The sequence below is a fragment of the Myotis brandtii genome, unplaced genomic scaffold (genome assembly GCF_000412655.1).
Source record: "Myotis brandtii unplaced genomic scaffold, ASM41265v1 scaffold199, whole genome shotgun sequence".
NCBI classification, from domain to species: domain Eukaryota; kingdom Metazoa; phylum Chordata; class Mammalia; order Chiroptera; family Vespertilionidae; genus Myotis; species Myotis brandtii.
The window spans coordinates 669,539-687,538 of NW_005357414.1; the positions used below are offsets into that span (position 1 = coordinate 669,539).

An 18,000-nucleotide genomic window follows, 5' to 3' on the forward strand; every position below is an offset into this window, starting at 1 on the left:
TCTTTCTTCTCAACTAGAATGGAAGTTTCATAAAATTTAGTAGTTATTTTAATCCCTGTGTTCATCTTTCAAGGAGTATCTGGCACATGGTAGAGGTTCAACAAATACTTATTGAACAAATGAATGAAATAAGAAAAATAATTGCAACTATGATAAGTACTAAGAAGGAAACAATCAAGCTGATAACAGAGACTGTCAACATTGGCTACATATTAAAATTACTGGAGGAGCATTTATAAATACAGATAATCTGGGCCTCATCTCAGAGATTCTGATTTACATGATATAAAAGGGACCTGGTAATGCTTATAAAAATATTTCTACATAATTCTTAATATGAAGTAAAGCCTGAGAACCAATGAATTTGAGGGTATGGGAGGCAGGGTATGAGATAGGACCTACAGGGAAGGCTTAAATGAATAATACCATTCTGAGATAATTTAAATGGAAATCTGAAGGACAAAAGGAAGCATGGGGAATTTGGGCCATGGGTCAGTTTTAATTCCTGGTGGGAGGCAGAGCAAGAATGAAGGTACTGAAGCAGGAATGAGCTTGGTGTGTTCTCACAACAGAAGGCTGGTACATACAGGTGGTACAGAATGGGCAAGGGAAAGAATGAAACAAGATGGAGGTTAATAAATACCCAAGGGCCATATTATGCAGAGCCTTGTATGCTATGGGAAGGAAATTGGACTTTATACATGAGATAGGGGCCATTGGAAGGTTTTGAGGAGGGAATGCTTTGATCTGACTTACTATTTTCTAAAGATTGTTGTAGCTGCTGTGTGGATGACATGAGTGAAAGCTGGGAAACACTTAGGAAGTTGTTGTGATAGTCTAAGAGGGACTTGATGCTGCCCTGAATTAGGCTGCTGCCTAATGTCACTCCATTTAGATAGCAGAAGCCTGAGAGTGGTACAAAAATCCATTCTTTTGTTTATCTCAAAGATTTTAATACCCAGTTTTGATAGACAAAATCACATTTCCATCAAATTTTCTTATGTGCAACAAAATGTACTAGTTTTAAAAATGTGTATTCTTCAACCTTCCCCTACTTTTTTTGCTTTTCAAAACTGAGCACTAGATATTTTTGATGTACTTAATATGATAATATGTGTCCATTTTAGTTGCACGTTTTAGAAATAAACAAAATCCATGATATTTTGGTAAGTCATAGTGTATTTATAAAATGAAAAGCTCTCTATCAAAATACACTTCACTGGGAAAAATAAAAACAAGAAAAATAGATCTATACAAACTAAAAATTAACTTTGGTAGATTTCAATGTAGAACAGTCCATAGCAAAAATATTTGCCCTTATTCCCCCATAGCTGTTCATCTTCCAAGTCAAGATTTTAAAAATATTTTTAATTGAGATTAATATGTTAACATTTGTTTCTCATTCCACATCATCTTCAGCCAAGCTCTGAGCACTTATAATTCTACGACTAATTATTGGAAGCTTAGAAGCATCTGCTACACTGGTGGTGGGAGTGTTTGCTGTAACACTTGCAGTAACTTCTGTGGCTGTCTACACACCACAATTACATTGGTCAGATGATCTACACCCTTTTCATATTCACCTTTGGCTAGTAACTCTTCACCCAGCTGTATTTCTTCAAGGAAGAATTTCTGAACAGCCTCAGCAGCTTTAAGGTCAGGTAATTTGGAGAGTCCAGCTCTCTCCTTGGCAAACTTTTGTTTCTTTCTTTGTTCTGTGAGCCTGTTCTTGAAGTTGTGATCATTCTGTCTCTTGGTCAAAGTAAATGCAGTACCTGATGAAGAGGGCACTGCACATGCGCGGCGGTGGCACTGTTCAGGCCCACCATCCTTTCTCCACCACTGAGAGAGGTCAGCGGCTGAGGGGGCCAGGGAAAAAGCCATTTGTCACTAACCCTCAGAGCTGATAGCGCTGCTCAAACTGATGCCTGCAGCGAGGGAACGGTAAAGGTTGAAGGCCCAAAAATCCATTCTGCTCATATAAACACACTATAAAGGCCATTGTTTTTTGGAAAACTTTCGAAGCTAAGATTCTGTATATTGCTAATTCTGTGATCAGTGGATCAGTGGTTGGAATACATATGCCATGACTTGCCCTAGGGATAAATGGCCCTGTTGATCAGTTGCAGGGGTGGGGAAACTTTTTTTCTGCCAAGGGCCATTTAGATATTTATAACATTATTCACAGGCCATACAATATCATCAAGTTAAAAATTAGCCTGCTTTATTTGGTCAAACATTTAATTAACTCACCCCTAATGCCTTGGCAAGATCAGACCAAATGATTTCGTGGGACTTAGACCAGACGTTCCCCACCCCAGAGTTAATGGGTTAATAGGAGAGATGCTAACTGGAAAACAATACAATGTTGAAGGGGCTTACTAAATTTTAAAGAGCCTAATTAATCCACAGCACTGGGTCTTTTATGTTTACTATTGGGAAGAGGGACAGGGAGAGAAAGAGAGAGGAACTCTGTGCTCTAGAGAGAGTTTATAAATTAGAGGAAGAGATCAAGACATGAACACAAATAGAAATAACACAATAGAGAATGAGGTAAGTATATGAAGGGAGAGATAAATACAATCAACTATTTCTATCATTTATTTAGCACACAATTTATGCTGAGCACTGCGTTGGGTGTTTGACATATGTTCTCATTTAATCGTCCAAATTCTATGGAGTAGATAATATAATCACCCATGATAATCATAATGATGGTGATAATAACAGCTAACATGAAATTAGTGCTTCATATCAGCTAGTCACTAGGTTAGGTGTTTTGAAATATTTTATATATATAAATCTTCAGTCTACAGATGAGAATAATTTGGCCCAGAAAGGATAGGTGTCTTATCCAAGATCACAGACCTGGGTAGGTGCAGCTCTGATATTCAGGTTTGACTCTCAAACCCAGACTCTTAAAGTGTTGTGGGAGTTCAGAGCAGACAGGTCCTACTTTGTTCTGGGAGGTGCATGTGTGCAGGGAGGAAGCCACAAAAAAAGGAAGAAAGGAGTAAAGATGAGGAAGGAGAGGCCTATTCAGGGCCCACTAAGTGGCTCCACTTGTAAGAGCTGAGGCTGTGTGATGGGAAATGGCAAGGCAGTTCTCCTTCCCCTTTTTGCTCCTAATCACCTCACCTGTGCCAGCCAGGGTCTGAGCCTACCATCAAGATTGTTTTGTCACTCAGGGCTTGATATTGAGGTGCCTTGGTCCTCCTAAGGCACCCAGAAGCCCAAACAGCCTTAATTCCACTCCAAGGGATGACAAGATTATAGATTTTTAAAACTCAAACCATGATGAGTAGGGAGTTGGCAGTCACCTCTTTTAGCTTTCTTCAGTGGAAGCAGTCCTTGAGCATTTAGAACATTTACAAGATTTGAAAAGAACAAATAATCCAGAAGAGCCAGCAACCAGCACCCTGCACAACACCTCATCAAGCCAACAAAGAAAGGTCATCATGAAACACTGCTTGTAACAGCAAAAATTTGCCAATGATCTAAATAACCATCAATATGGATTAATTAGATAAATTAGAAAACAACCACAGAAAAGAACACTATGTTTTTGTTTAAAAGGATGAGGTAGAACTATATGTTCTGACAAGGAAAGATGTTTCCAAAAGATTATAAGTGAAAAAAGCAGGTCCCAAAACAGTCTCTATAGTATGGTTCTATTAAGTCACAGACTCATAACTGTTAACCAGTTATCTGGTATGTTGTAGGCGTAGATTCACACAGGATCTTGCACTTTCTAATTTGTATACCTTTGCATGCTGTTGACCTTTACAACAAGACAATATTACTTTTATAACTGGACAAACTATAATAGCTTCCATTTTGCAAAACAGAAGGCTCCATCTTAGATTATCCTTTATCTAGCCTGCCTTTTATAAACATAACATATCTTGTATTCCGCAGTGCATCTGAAATTGTTTCCTATAACTTTCTCACAAATGAACTATGATAAGACAGCAACATATTAAGAATAACACAAGTCAAATAGATTAGCATTTGATTAAATAATTTTACTCAAAATATAGGTGGCAACCAGCATAAAATTCTCCAGAGAAAGGCCATAGGGATTTTCCACTTTTATTAATAACTTAAATGACACATAAAATGTACTTACCACGTCTGAAAATGATTCAAAGCTGGCAGGGATAACAGATATATTGGAGAACAAAATTGAGATTCAAAATGAGTTCAGATGGACTGGAATAGTGGGCTAAAATTAAAAAAAAATAAGGTGAAATTTATAAAATAAAGAAAACACAACCTCAGTTAAAAATTTTAAAGTCTATATTGTAAGACCAGAATAAGGTAAGCATGGCTTGGTGGCAGCTTATATAATAACAAACAAACAAACAAACAAACAAACCAAAAAAGTTGTAGGGGTCTGAGATGACCCAAAAGCATAAATTGAGTCAGAAGTTTAATGTAGCTAAATTATTCAACTGCTCAAAACAGAGCATAATTTTCAGTTGTATTAATCAAAGTATGGTTTCTAGATCCCACAATACAGTTTTCACACTGCAATCTGTGCTGTTTCCTCCTGGAATCTCTTATTTAATTCTAGGCACCACATTTTAGAAGGGCCACTGAGAAAGTGGAAGATATCCAGAGGAAGGCTACAAGATTGATGAAGGGATGCAAAACCACCCCATAATAGGAGCTTCTCTGGAAGGGACCAGTGACATGTAACCTGAAAAAGAGAATTGTCAGGGGACATATAAGATATCCACTTGCTTTCAAATCTCAAAAGTGTTTTACTATAGAATGCATATAATTATTCTGGGTTGCCCAGGTGACAGAACTTAGGCTAATGCTGCCCAGTGGTGGCAAGGAGGCAGATTTTCAGTAAACCTATCTATCAAAAGACTTTCTAACCTTGAGAGGGTCCTGCAAGAGCCTGAGTAGGCTAGTGAGGCAGTGAGTGCTTTAAGTCAAGAGTGGATGAACAGATACCCAGTGGTGGAATTACATTCACTGGGTCCCTTTCGGCTCTATAAGATTGCATCTCTTTCTCCTATTCTCCATGTCACCAATTCCACTCTACTGCCTCCTCTGACCAATGATCCCTCTCTCTGCAATCTGCAGAGTGATAAGGACAGCTCTGCAGGAACTGCTCGGACTTCGGCTCTTGTTTATTATTGTACAAAATCTATGGAGGGAAAACCCATAGCAGGACCAAATGGCTATGTCTTATCATGTGATTCCCATCCCCTGCCCATAAGATAGATCCTCCAATGGGTTTCAGTCTCACTCCTTGTAAATGGAAGTCATCACAATGGTGGACAAAACCCCAAACTAGCTGCCCTTGTGACTTCTCTGACCTCCTATCCTATTACCCTTTCTCTTGTTCACTCCGCTCTTGATACACACATGCTTCTTGACTGTTTCTTAAATGCCAGGCATGGTCCTAACTTGGGGGCTTTGTTCCTGTTGATCTCTCTGGCTGAAATGCTCTTCCATGAGATGATACTGGAATGGCCCTCTCCCTTACTTCCTTCAGAGCTGGACTCAAAGATCATCTTCCCAGTGAAGTCTCCCCTGACCACCCTCTTTAAAATTGTTGGCCACACTTCTCCCCATATCAAAACTCCTTATCAGCCCATCTTAAGGTGTTTTTCCCATAGTGCTTAATATCATCTAATAATATTTTCTATTTTTATTTTGTTTTCCTATATCCCTCTATTGGTCTGTAAGTTTTTTGAATGCAGAGATCATGTCTGTCATCTTTTTTGTTGAATCTCTGCCCTGGGAACATTGGCTAGTACATTTACTGAAGATGACCCAAAGTTGGCAGAGATATCAAATATACTAAAGAACTAAACTGAGATTCAAATGAGCTCAGAATGGCTTGAGTATGAGGTGCTCTGTAAGTGTTTAATGATATGGCCACTGTATCCCAAATCCATGCCCTTTTCTGCAGTCTTGATTTTCTCAACAAAAGCAATTTCAGATTTAAGAACTGGATCTCAATATGATAACAAGGCGTTGTATCTCAGTAGTTAGATTTGGGTTGTTTGGTTTATGTTTCTCAATTATTTTGTTATGCAGTCATATTATGTTAATGATTGCCAGGCTATAATCATTGTAATGTCTATTGAGTGCTTATCATGTGCCAGGCATTATGATAGGCACTTTACTTGCATTAATTCATTTTAATCCTCACAATAGCCCTTTTCAGTTGACACTAATGTTATTCTGATTTTAAAGACCAGAAAACCAAGAAACAGGGAAGTGATATTATGATATTAGAGGCCCAGTGCACAAAATTAGTGCATGGATAGGGTCCCTAGGCCTGGCTGGTGATGAGAGCCGATCTGAGGGGTGACCGGCGGCGTAATTGGGGGGCCCATGCTCACACCTGCTTTGGCTGGCCTGGGGCCTACAGGCTGGGGGCAGCTCCTGCATTGAGCGTCTGCCCCTGGTGGTCAGTGTGCATCATAGCAACCGTTTTTTCCACCAGTCAATTTGCATATTAGGCTTTTATTATATAGGATGACTTGTTCATGGTAATACAACTAGTATCAGGTAGATTCCAAAGCCCATGTTATTACCTCCTGACTTCAGTGTAAGATGAAAATTTATAATGATAGCTAACAATTATTTAGTACCAACTATGTATCAAGCACTTTTCTAAATGTTTAAAATACATCACCTCATTCAATGCTCAAAAGAACTATATGAGGTGGAAACAGTTATTATGACTATTTTACAGTACTAGGACCTCCCGTAATGTGATGAACCACACCCACTGTCTCACTTGAATTCTGCTTTGGTGTCATGAATAGCATGCTTTGATTTTCTCTTCTGTGTTCTAGCCAAGTGAAGAATCCCAAGAAGCGATCATTTGCCAATCTCTCCTTGAACCCTTCATCCATGTAGATTAGGCCTCCAACACATGTGACTTCAGCCCTTGCTTGTGCTGTTGTCTCTTTCTAAGATGCCCTCCTTTTTCCTCTGACAACCCAATCCTACCAACTTTTTCTCAAAGCACAGCTCAAATGCAACTCCTTCCCGAGATCCTTCCATGATCAGCCTTCCCATCACAATCTCTCTTATCATAGTCTACATTTTGTTCAGTCCTGGTCATCTCTGGCTTTGCAGTGCTGGATCTCTTTCCACTCACATGTGTCCCTTCTTCTCAATTAGACTATAGCTCATGGAGGCAGCTAGCTCCTGAAGAAATGTTATGTCAGCTTGCACATAGTAGGTCCTCAATAATTACTTGCTGATTTGATAATGATACTATACACTCAAAGTTATAAATGTTCTCTTTTGAAAGTGCTCTCATACATATTATCTAATTTTTGCTTCATAGAAACCCTGAGAGATTAAAAAAAGGCAAATCTTATTTTTCTTATTTATGTAGTTAAGGAAATTGAGGGCCAAGGAGGTAGAAAAGTTATCTCAGATCACAGATCTTAAAATTAAACCCAGCCCTCTGGACTTTAAGTCCCAGATTCTTTGCATTGGACCATACCAATTCTAACAAAGGCACCATTAGCTGGGAGAAATGCTAGTAATATTCCTATAAAGACCTTGTCTTGAGTCTATCACTGGAGCAAAAGCAATAAAGAGAGATAGAAGGCAATAACCAAGATAAAGATTCAGAAAATAGATAAATTTATACACTCTGTGGTGAGAAGTGCCTGGGGCTTATTAGATGGGTGGGGATGACTCCATATGTTCTTTGTGAGGAGGGAACTGGAGAGTGAACTGAATGCTGTCCTCTACACAGGGTAGATTAATTCAACCCTCAGAAGAAGGGAGGCAGCCTAGCAGGCAGCAGGGTAAATGTGAGAGAGCACTCCGAGGCAAGAAAGCTGGGTTCAGTTCTGGTATGAGCTAACCATGTGTCCATATAGAAGGTACCTAACCTCTAAGGGGTTGTATTTCCTCAATAGAAGATGTCGGTTAGGGCCTCTCACAGCCCCAACATTCTATGAATCTATAACAAAGGTCACAAATTAGTGATGCACAGAACAGATCTGGGCCACAGACATATTTTCTTTGGCCCAAATGGAGTTTAAAGTATTTTGATCTGGTAACCAAAGTTAAAAATCAGAAGATTTTATATAAATATTTGAATTCCCAAGCTCTCTAGAAATATCAGATCTAGCAACATTAAATATTGGAAGACTACATAAAACTTTATATCATCTGTTTATTACTTAGAATATAGTGTGTTAGGTTGTGATACGCTCCATGAGGAAAATATAAAGGTGGGAAATTTAAGGAGTTCTGAAGGGGTAGGAATTAGGAGGATCCTGCAAGGCCTATACTGTTGACCCTGAGTATCTGTGGATTCTACATTCAAGGATTCAATCAACCATGAATTGAAAATATTCCAAAAAGGTTGCATTGTTGCTGATGTGTACTATGTAGTTAGACTTACTGTGATGGTTATGTCAGTACTGAACGTGTACAGAGATTTTTTTGTCCTTATTCCCTAAACAATATAGTGTAACAACTATTTCCATAATTTAGAGATAATTTAAAGTATATGGGAGAATGTGTGTAGGTTATACGCAAATGCTACATCATTTTACATAAGGGACTTGAGAATCCACAGATTTTTATATCCATGGGGGATCATGGAATCATCCCCCACGGATTCTAAGGGGCAACTGTAGTTTACAGAGGCTGGTTTGACAAGGCCTTGCTGACAAGGTGACCTCATCCCACAGGACCACAATGAACTGGAACCAAGGAATGCCTGCTCCCTTCAGATGGAGCATGTGGGTGAAAAGTTTGGGGTGCTAATATCCTCAATATACCAACTGAAGAGGAAAAAGATACTGATGTGCATCAAAACAGAGTTTTAAGTTTATTATTTTATTTCACAAAAGCAGGAAAAGGGTCTCAAATGGTAAAATAAGTAGCAAAGTCTCGGAGAAGAGTGAAATGTGTATACAAAGCTCTCACTAACCAAGAGTAACTAAACACCCCAATAAACCTAGATTCATTTTTTGCCTAATGGGGTCAATACAATTAGTCTGGTACCTGTAGAAATACTCCCAACTTGCCCTTACATCTCAGGCCAGGGCCATTGCACAATATTAAAACTCATTCTAATTAAAGAACAAACAACTCTGTTGACCCAAGCATAGCATGAGACAGATGGGGAGAGAGGAGAAATGGATCATATCTATTCTCTTGCTGGTCATTTCTTCTTATCTGGTCTGAGACTTGACATGTTATTTCTCTGGATACTAATGTCTCCAAATGGAATATAGTATCCTCCAGTGTATTTCAAACATTTTCCACCATGACCTATGCTAAGAAATAAACTTGACATTCATAGAGCAATATTTACCCTTATTATGTGCAATGCACACTGTTCTTTCCTATTCCACTTTTTAATTGTCTTTTTTACTGTTGGTCACTACCCACTAAATCAGAAATTTTCAACCTTTTTCATCTAATGTCACACATAAACTAATTACATAAAAAGATAGGTATAATTTTGATTCATTCGCACTGGACGGCTATTGTTGTGTTAGCTGTTGTCATATTTTTATTTGACAATCTAAGGCAGCGGTCGAACCTGTGGGTCGCGACCCCTTTGGCGGTCAAACGACCCAGGGGTCGTCTAAGACCATCCTGCATATCAGATATTTACATTACGATTCATAACAGTAGCAACATTACAGTTATGAAGTAGCAACGAAAATTAATTTATGGTTGGGTCACAACATGAGGAACTGTATTTAAAGGACCAGAAGGTTGAGAACCACTGATCTAAGGGAAAAGAGGTCAGTGCCCCTGACTGAATAGTCAAGTATTACCTACTTTAAAAATTCTTGCAGCACAGCAGTTGAAAATCACTGCAATAAATCGATTTCCCAAGCAGTAGGTAATAATTGGCAGTTTGAAAAACTGCTCTAGACCAATGGTTCTCAAATCTGGCTCCAGATCAGAATCCTTTGGAGTCCTTAATCAGAATTTCTCTGGGGTGAAGCCCAAGAATCTATATTTTTTTGCCAATAACTAGCCATGCACTGGCATGAAGGAATCACAGTTTTCCTCAGCACACAGAAATAATTAAATAAATAATCAATGCCCTAGCTGGTTTGGCTCACTGGATAGAGTGTAGGTCTGCGAACTGAAGGGTCCCGGGTGTGATTCCGGTCACGGGCACATGCCCGGGTTGTGGGCAGATCCCCTATGGGGAGTGCAGGAGGCAAGCCAATCAATGATTCTCTGTCATCATTGAATTTTCTATCTCTCTCTCCCCTCTCCCTTCCTCTCTAAAATCAATAAAAATATATTTTAAAAAATAATAATTATTATTATTGTCAAGTGACTATGCCATTAGTACTGCTGTGCCGGAAGCCAATTCCAGCATGTTCAGCAGGCTGAATCATCTGGAGTGGCAAGGGCATTTCCCCAAAAGCTGAAAAGGGATGATTGCTTGCTGTCAGACAGCTCAGGGCGTCTTAATCTACATATTATTGCCTCCTACTGGCCAAACACTTGAACAGCCATAGGCTAATTCTTCCAATCTGACAATGGATTGTATATATGAAACCTGACCCTTTGAAGTGTATATCTCCACCTAGCCTTAGGACAAATTGTGTTAATAAAAAGCACGGGGTCCTGAGACGAGGGAGATCTTATTTCTTTAGCTAAGCTCCTCTGAACCCCAAATGCCTTTCAAAATTATGCTTTGTCTCTGGACTCTTGTTTAAGTTACACACAGCCCTTCTCTAGATTTCTGAATCCTTCTTAATGCCGGAACAAGAACCCTGGCACTGCTGCCATAAGAGCATTCCATTCTATTCTCACAACAATCCCACTTTATAGATGAATAAACTGAGGCTCAGAGAAATTCGACAAGCTGCTAGAAGACATATACAGAGAAATTAAGACACTGATGGGGCTGTGATTCATGAGGAGTCTGTTCCTACCTTTACAGACATCTCTCACCCTCTCCTCTCTGTAGTTCCAGAGACCTTGGACCTGACCTGGAATATTCTATACCAATACAAATTCCGGGTTAGGCACCAAGATGGTCCAACCACCAGAGGCAAGGAGCAGGGATAAAATTAACAATAATACTTTGCCCTTAAATTGAGTTTAACTATTTCCAAAGCATATGTGTGTCTATTTTCTCACATTTATATCTTTCAGCTACCCTGTGAGGCAGGAGAGGCAGATAAAAACTAGAGACCCAAAGAGGGGAAGTGGCTTACAGCAGGTTCGCAGCCAAGCTGCACCACTCTGATTCCCTCAGGCAGGGTCTACTAGTGCACTTGGGCTGGTTTTCTCCAGAGTTCCAAGTTCCATCCAATTTCATGTCTATCTTCCTTTAAGGGAGAAAAGAGTTGGCTTGCTTTCTGCCTCCCTCCCTGAAAGATTTACCATCTAGTTCTGAAATGAGCATGCTCTGTAAACACATTACCGGAGGACAGGTTGCCCTGAACCTCCTACACAGGGCTCTGCTAAGGACTGGCTATGTTTCTATTTTTTGTCCTGCAATTTGCAAAAAAGCTCTGCACTGTGCTTAAAAAAAAAATAATGGATTCCATGATAAGAAGAAAAGGCCCCATCCCTCCCACAGAGATGAAATGCCACAAGCCTCTAACGAAGCAATGTTTGGAAGTCTCTGTGGAGCAAAATGTTGAGAGCCCACATAAAACCTATGTGGTGGATTGGACCAATCTTTGAAATAACAGAAAGGGACTGGAGGGATGAATGACCCCATTTAGCTTCCTCAGCTGAGGCCTTCCCTCTGCCACAGAGATGGGTGTTGTTTGCAATGTGCATATATTTATGTGACAAGTGACTAGTTATTTATCAAACACTGCATCGATTCTAACATTTTTTCTTCACTCCTTCCCCTTCACAGTGCAGGTCATTCCATCAACACTCTTCTCTTGGCCTCAGTTTTCTCATTTATAAAGTAAATGGGTTGAACCAAATGGTCTGTTAGGTTCTTTCTCTGGTTCTAGGATTCTGATAAAATATATGGGAAAGCCCCACATATAGCCCACAAATTTGTGATTCAGACTCTGAGCATGAAGAGGCAAGTTGACTTCAAATTGTGTTTTTAATCGTCATTTTTTGTTAAAAGGGGTCAAAAGAGTAGGATAAAGGGAAAATTATATTATGCCATGAGCATGCTAATATTTTAATGATGAGGATTACTCTGCCTTTTCCCTCTCTGCTTTATTTTTCATTCTCTTTAGCATAGTCAAGGAAGCAAAGCATAGCCTAGACCAGTGGTCATCAAACTGCGGCACCTTGAGTGTGGCTCTTCCACAAAATACCATGTGCGGGCGTGCACGTACAGTGCGATTGAAACTTCGTGGCCACACTCAAGGGGCCAAAGAGCCACATGTGGCTCGCGAGCCGCAGTTTGCCGACCACTGGCCTAGACAGTACTTCTTCCCCGTGCCAATTTCTCTTCCCATGTGAAGGTGGTGGGTGCAACCTAGCCCTGTAATAGCAGAGGTTTTAGCCCCATAGAGTTTCAAGTTAATACCATTCTAACTTCAGTGGAAGCACTCCATTTGATGTCAGAAATATTCGAAGAGGTGTTAAATTTGCTTTGTGACCAACTCCCTTCCAGTTTGGTGAGGCTGGCTTAGGATTTGTTGGGTTTTTTTAGATTTCAATATCAAAGTACAAAATATCTCAGCTGTTTAATATGTCTTGTCAAGCACCAAGTTGGTTCCTTCCCCACACTCACTGCTGCTTGCCAACATAACACGTGCCCCTCTCCTATCTGATTTCCAGGACTGGGTTCAAGACAGTGAGGTTGCACAGGGGAACTTCTCCCAGGGCATTTCAAAAAAAAAGAAAGAAAGAAAGAAAGAAAGAGAGAGAGAGAGAGAGAGAGAGAGAGAGAGAGAGAGAGAGAGAGAGAAAGAAAGAAAGAAAGGAAGGAAGGAAGGAAGGAAGGAAGGAAGGAAGGAAGGAAGGAAGAGAGAAACCAGAGGAAATGGGAGTATTCTCACTCTTGCGCATCACAGGAGAGTCAAACTGCCTGCTTTTGAATCCAAGTTACTAAATCTCTTGTGTCTGTTTGCTCATAGTCAAATGGGAATAAAACTAAGGCTATATAAACTTTATAAGGTTACTGTGGAGATGAAAGGAGTAAAGTGACTAGAGCAATGTCCAGAACATTAACATCTCGGTAACTGCTGATTATGCTTACTATTATTCCAGCTGGACCATCAGCTCTTTCAGCTCACTGATGCTTATACCCTGTATTTTTCTGGCCTTCTCATTTCACCAGAGGATCTGAAAGAACACTAGAAAGGGGGCTGAAGAGAGATTCGTCTTAGAGTCTTTCAGATTGGTCAACATTGTCCATTATTTTCCTGTTCATTTATTTATTCACTCAGCAAACATTTATTGACCACCTATTACATGGCAGGCACTACACTAGGTGATGAAAAGATGATAGATAGTGAACAAGACAAAGTCCCTACTTAATAAAGTTAATGCACTACTAGAAGGTGTTGGTGGATAGATAGGCAAGAAATTCTACGAATGAGGAGCTTGAGGACAGAAAGTGTGGCTGGAGTTTGGGGAGGGGCATGTCAGAGGGTGGTATGAGATGAGGTTCCAAAGGAAGTCAGACCAGGTAAGGAGTTTTGTCTTCATCCTAAGACCATTGGGAAGTAAATGGAAGGCTTTAAGCAAAGGATTAATACAGGGGGTTGTAGGCAAAAGTAGGTTTACAGTTGTTCATATTGAAAAATACAGGCAGGTTATAATTATTACAATAGTTTTATTAACTCTGTGTTTCATGTGCTCACAACTGTAAACCTAATTTTGCTAAGCTCTGTATACTCAAATATTTGATAAAGTTCTTGCTGACCATTGATTGTTGGGGGCAGGGCTGCTGCTATCTGATACACTGTCTTTGAGTGGATTACAAAAAAGATACTCTTTCCTTAACTTAAAAACTAACAAAAGCCGAAGCCGGTTTGGCTCGGTGGATGGAGCATCGGCCTGCGGACTGAATGGTCCCAGGTTCGATTCCGGTCAAGGGCATGTACCTGGGTTGCGGGCACATCCCCAGTAGGGAGTGTGCAGGAGGCAGCTGATTGATGTTTCTCTCTCATCGATGTTTCTAACTCTCTCCCTTCCTCTCTGTAAAAAATCAATAAAAAATATATTTAAAAAAAACTAACAAAAATAGTTTAGTCTCTTAAAGTATAGCTAAACAACTTTAAATCCTGCCCAAGGGAGTTTGCTAGAGTCCTGGCAGGCAGCAGCCTTGGCTGTGTGTACTGAGTTCCTCACACATAAACATTTGATACTAGGATATATGTACCATCAACAGCACTTTTCACCCCATTGTTCCACATCCCCCACCCCCACCCCCAGATAAGGCAACTGTGGGTGGGAAGGACAGGACTTTAGACTGTGAGAGCAATGTGTGGTGAGTGAGAGAAGTGAATTCAGGGACACCCAGGGCTTGGCGAGACAGAGCCCACTCATTTGTGCTACTGAATGTGTGCATTTATGTGGGTGCATATGTGCGCAAGTGTGCTCTCCAGAATCTGTACACAATCATGTATACTGGCACAAGTTTATGAAGGAGCAGGCTCCCTCCCTCAGCTCTCAGATATGGAGTCACGAAATCCAGAATGTCTGCACCCATCTGCACACTTTTATGTAAGTTAGTGTGTGTCTGTGATAAAAATGGCACACCTAAAGCTATGGTACCTTTGTGTAGTATACAACCTGAACATCCAAGCACAGTAGACCTAGCTGCCAAGAGTCAAAGCAAGTAGACCAGTTAGAAGGCTGTTGAAGTAGTCTAGGAGAGAGATGATGGTAGCTCAAATAGGTAATAGCTGAGGAGGTGGTGACAAGTGGGAAAATTCAGGATATATTTTGAAGGTAGGTCATTAGAATTTGCTGGTGGCAAGGATATGATGTGTAAGGGATCAAGAGGAACTTGGGATAATAATTATGAGTTTGACTTAAGCAATCATGTGAGTGGTAGTGCCCTTTACTAAATAAGATTGATGTGAAGAGGAGCATTGCAGGCGAAAAATCACAAGTCCTGCTTTGGGCAGTTTGCATCAACTTCAACTGCCCACTGAAGCCACAGATCTATTAGTTTCTGTATCTTAAGCTCCTTCTCACTAAGGATCTCAAGCACAGGCAGCCTCTGGAATATTTGTAATCCCTGATACTTATCTTTGCATCAGCAGGTGTGTTTTTTTTCTGTGCTTTTTTTGGCCTGAGATGAAATAATGATTTTAGTTTTTCAGTTTGATCCTGTTACCTCTCAATCATTCTCTCTCTCTCTCTCTCTCTCTCTCTCTCTCTCTCTCTCTCTCCCTCTCCCTCTCTCTCCATTTCCAAATTTCCCTTTCTCTTTTTTAAAACAATATTTTCACTAATTTATTTCCCAGCAAATTTTTTCAATTACAGTTTACATTTAATATCATTTTCCATTAGTTTCAGGTGTGTAGCATAATGGTTAGCCAATTATATACTTTATGCAATGTTCCCCTTGATATTTCCAGTCACCACCTGGAACCATACATAGTCAGATGTCCCTTTCTGAGATTGCTTTTTGTTAAAACCTAAAAACCTTCCTTTTCAGAGAATATGCCTTTATTTAAGGACAGAGATAGTCCATCTGCCAATGCCAAGCAGCTCAGAGCTCTATCACATCACCCAAACCCTGTCCCCAATATAGGAAGAAGGTTCCTGGAGCATGCAGCAGAGCCAAATGACCTGAGAAAATGAGCCAAGCACTGAGAAATTAAAGAAAGAATTGCTGACTAGGAGGGGAAAAGAATTAATCAGAAAATCTTCAGGTCATTGTGATCTCTTTGATTGCATTAACATCTAGCAGCAGAAGAGTATAGATTGATTAGTGCTACAGTTGGGGTGGGGGATGGGGGAAATTAAGCTAGAAGTGTAGTGCCTAGAGCTGCATTTTCCATAGGAAGAATCAGTGCCAGTAGGTGAAACCAGATCTCTTCATTCCTGGGCTGGGCACATTCCTTTAGGACCCATTTCCTCCCTAGACATGCATCCGGTGATCTAGGCACCTTTCATAAATATAAGTTGTCCTCTTGTATGCTGTGCTCATCCTACACACTAGATTATATTATCCTTCTCCTCCAAATATCTCTTTCCTTTGATAGCAGAGGGAAGACTTCTGAGGATTAATTTGCTCCTGGTGATCCAGGTAAGTCTTTGATCTGCTCTATCAAACCCAGCTCTGACTCTCACTTCCTGGAACTTATTACACCTTCCTCTTAATTTGCTCAAACTTTCAGAAGATAAAAAGAGTCTACCTTTTTCAGTGACAGGTTTTGAACCTGCCCTTCATAAGAAAAAGACACCATTTTCTTCTGCCTTCTACCTTTCTAGGTGTTGGGGTTTTGTTTTTCATGATCTAAACATTAAATTGAAGTAAGACAGAGCAACAGGAGAAAAACAATCAAATTTAATTTTGTATTAGGGAAAACAAAACATGAGGCTCAAGGAAGTAGCCCAAGTAGACAAAGAAATAATTATTTATGAAGATTTGACAAAACAAAGGGGTGTTTTCTTTAAGTAGCAAATTAATGAAGATATAATAGTTTTTTTATACAGCTTTCTTGACCTTGAATTCCGTTTCGTTGGTGATAAGAATGCCTTCTATCCTCCTGGTATAGGAAGAGTACCTTCACATGGAAAATGTATTTCCTGCTTTCAGGACAAAATAGGGTCAGACTGTTCTTCTTGCACTGGATGTTTCTCAAGTAACTTTAGTCAATATGCTAAAGAGGCATATTTTGAGGCAACCTGCCCTGAACTCCATCACCTCACTCCATCTAGCAAAATATAGTGCCCTGAATTGCATGGGGCATTTTTGGAGAAAATGATATATGAAAAATATCAATCAATAACAATCACATATCTAACTTTTTCAGCTCCAACTATGTGCCAAGCAATGGACTAAGTATTTTATATGGATATCACATCCAGTGCTCACAGAAAGTCAGGTGTGATTAGTATCACTGTTTCATAGCTGAAAAGAACTGAGGCTCAGAGACATTGAGGGACTTGTTTAATGTCACAGTGATAGAAAGAGCAAAGTCAAGATTTTAAATCCAGACCTTTCTGATTTCAGAGCAAGTGCTCTTAACTGGCTGAATGTGCAATGGTGGATCCAGAAACATTCCTCTATTTTCAGCCTCTTTTTTCCCTTTACAACAGATGCCTCCAATACCATTGCAATGACTCCCAAACCTCTGGTTACAGCCTTTATCTTTCTATTCAGCTTAAATCCTTTAACAACTTCTTTACTGGATGGTTCCTTTCCACTCATGTCCCCTATTCACTCAAACTTAACATACCTAAAACTTGTTTGTTTGTTTTTTCAACCAATTCTCCCTCTAAATTTGCCTCTTTCTGTCAGTATTATCTCAACTTTCAGGCTCCTAACTTCAGAACCCATCCCCAACTCTTCTCCCTCTGACCACATCTAGTCAGACACCAAATTGTGATGATTTTCTTCATTTCTTATAGACCTTTTGTCTTGCTTAAAACACACACACAGATTTATTACCTCACAGTTCCCATGAGTCAGAAGTCCAGGCACAGTAAGCCTGAATATTCTGCTCAGGGTCTCACTAGGCTGAAATGAAGATGTCAGCCAGAGTTGTGATTCTTTGATAGAATAAAGGACAAAACTGTATGTTCATTTCAATAGGCACAGAAAAAAACATTTGGTAAAATTTAATTACCCTTCATCATAACACATTCAACAATTCATGAATAGAAAGGAACTTCTTCAACCTAGTAAAGAGTATTTATGAAAATCCCACAGCTGGCATCATATTTAATGGTGAAAAATTAAAAGCTTTTCCCATAAGATCATGAACAATACAAGGATGTCTGCCTTTGCCATTTCTATTCAACATTGTAATGGAAGTTCTAGTCAAAACCATTAAGCAAGAAAATGGAGTGAAAAGTATCCCAATTAAAAAGGAAGGAGTAAAATGAAATCTAATCACAGAT

The 18,000-nt window shown here is 39.8% G+C and overlaps 1 protein-coding gene and 1 pseudogene across 3 annotated transcripts in view; both read right to left on the minus strand.

Moving 5' to 3' along the window:
- PAK3 (p21 protein (Cdc42/Rac)-activated kinase 3) overlaps positions 1–18,000 on the minus strand; it is a 397,698-nt gene that overhangs the window by 316,954 nt on the left and 62,744 nt on the right. The window contains exon 2 of one of the 3 annotated variants that reach the window (XM_005865194.2): positions 4,130–4,225. The exons of the other annotated variants lie outside the window; for them this stretch is intronic. The gene's annotated coding sequence lies outside the window, so the exon portion shown is untranslated. The remainder of the gene's footprint in view (positions 1–4,129; positions 4,226–18,000) is intronic. 3 annotated transcript variants of the gene reach the window in all.
- LOC102250618 lies at positions 1,385–1,829 on the minus strand (annotated as a pseudogene).